Below are 2,314 nucleotides of genomic sequence, written 5' to 3' on the forward strand. Positions count from 1 at the left end.
GCCGAATGTCACTTTGGTCCAGTGCCACGGATTCGCTAATCATTATTTCAAACAGCATAATCTCTCTATTTGCACAACAGTTAAGTCCCCCCCCGAAACGGTGGAACAGGTGGCGGTTTCATGCCGTCGCAAGCCTCGGTTACGCTTGTTGGAATTTGCTGAGCTCATGGTTAAATCATATCTTCCGATAATAGTGGTCACCAACCGGACCCTCGTAGGGTACTAGGCTGTTCAATAAGTTCGTAGCCTCGATAACAGGGGGCGCTGTTACGAATCAATTTTTTTTATATTGGTACACTCTTCATATGAACGTATGTAAAGTTTCATTTCAATCGGTCACTTAGTTCTTTTTTACAAGCCATTTAGTATCGACGAGTCACAGTATTTTTTACAACGGAAGAAATCAAGTATCGTGCAGTGATTGAATTTTTATTTTTGGAGGGTTTTGGAAGCAAAGGAAATTTTTGAACGAATGTTAAAAGTGTAGAAAGACTCCTCGCCTTCAGTTAGGGAGTTAAAAGGGGGGTTTCTGAGTTTAAACGTGGTCGTACTAGCCTTCAAGGCGATCCATGTCAAAAAAGTCAAAAAACAGACACAACACTTGAAATCGTAATAAATACAGGATATCGTATTGGAAAATCGTTGAATGATTGAAAGAGATTTAGTATAAGGCCTAGCCATCTCATTGAGCAGTATAACCAATATTTTGACGTATTGGGTTTCAAAAAGCTCTGTGCAAAAACCTCTGTGCCGAATTCGCTAAAAATGGACCAAAAACGCATTCGAATGCAACTTTCTCGGCAACTTTTAAAGCGTCTGGGAAGGATAAACAGGATGCTAAGGAGTCTTGTGAACATCTTTCTTCGGGTCTGAAACGAGTTCGTGTCCAGAAACAGCCCCAAAAAGGTGTTAGCATCAGTTTGTTGGGATGCGAATGGAATTTTGTTACAGGATTACTACAGGACCTCACTTTTTCAACAAATGATGACCTCATAAACAGCTGCAGAAGCGTATTTTGAAGAGAGAAACCATAAAATGTGTTTTTGAGCCATGCTCATCAACATGGCAACCGCCACGAGTTCGATTCCTCGACTGAGCTCTGTCAGTGCGTGGTGTGTGTAAAAGCGCCACATCAACTGCTGGGAAAACAGTGTAATATGAGGGGCTGATCGGACAGACCCAAGAATTTCGCGATCAATAAAAAGAGAGACAGAGAGAGAGAGAGAGAGAGAGAAAGAGTGAGAGGTTGATGATCGCGCGCACGCACCCCGCACCCGCATTTATTGTTGTTGACCGAAATTTCTCTGCCAAATTGTTGTGGTTGGTATGTTGTCGATGGCGCGCGCTTGGAATGTTGCTCTAGCTCAGCAGCTGCTGCCCGCCCGTTGGGGGGATCTCTTACAAGAGGTGACCAGGACCAGGGCATCACCTTTCTCTCTCGCTCGCTCTCTCCCCGCTATCTGTTTCTCGTCGCGCCACAATTTCTTTTCGACGCGCTTTCGCAAATCCGTGGTTTTCGATTGATTACTCACCTTTTCGCGGTGTTCGTGTGTGAGAATCGACGATGGACGACGATGACTTGCTGACGACGACTTGGACGAAGATTAAGCCTCGACGAGACAGCCGTTCCCAGCTACGCACAAGCGTTTCTCGTTGGGCTTTTGTTTCTTCGCAGTCGTGGTTGGTTTGGTTGATCACTAACACCACGTTGGGGGGTTTGTTGGCGAACATTCCAGAAATGTGGAGCAACTAGCGTGTCTTGAACGGATGTTGTGTTTTGGGGTGGGAAAGAGTAACACCATGACTTACTTTGCCAACTCCTAGCTAAACTACATATTTCACAGGCATTTTCAAATAACATTTGATAGTTAAAGCGTACTTTTAGGAGTTTCTCAAGAACTCCTGCTTTTTTGTAGAGACTAAGTTACTTTAATTCGAACTTACGATTCGCTTTAGCATATTTTTGCCCCACCGATTCCGCCTGGTTCAACAAATGGCGCTCGATGCGTCATCTGTCACCTCAGAATCAGAAGTACGAAATGTGATTTGTGCTGCTCGAAACGAGTTGCGCTCCATTCATTCTTGGTTCTTCAGATCTGGGTGGCCCCCAGTATTGTTATGATTGGGGATCCGTTTTGCCTTTTGCATTCCACGATTTGCTTTACGGTGAGCGAGCGAGGAGAGAGTCGTTTGCAAAAACCTATGCTCACCATCGCAATCATGCTTCACGCGCGCCACGGCGAGAGGAATGTTCGCTTGGCACAGCAGCAGCTTTTGATCGATGTTTATGTCGTGTGTTTTCCGTTTCTTAAAC

The sequence above is a fragment of the Anopheles cruzii genome, chromosome 2 (genome assembly GCF_943734635.1).
Source record: "Anopheles cruzii chromosome 2, idAnoCruzAS_RS32_06, whole genome shotgun sequence".
In the NCBI taxonomy this organism is placed as follows: Eukaryota; Metazoa; Arthropoda; class Insecta; order Diptera; family Culicidae; genus Anopheles; species Anopheles cruzii.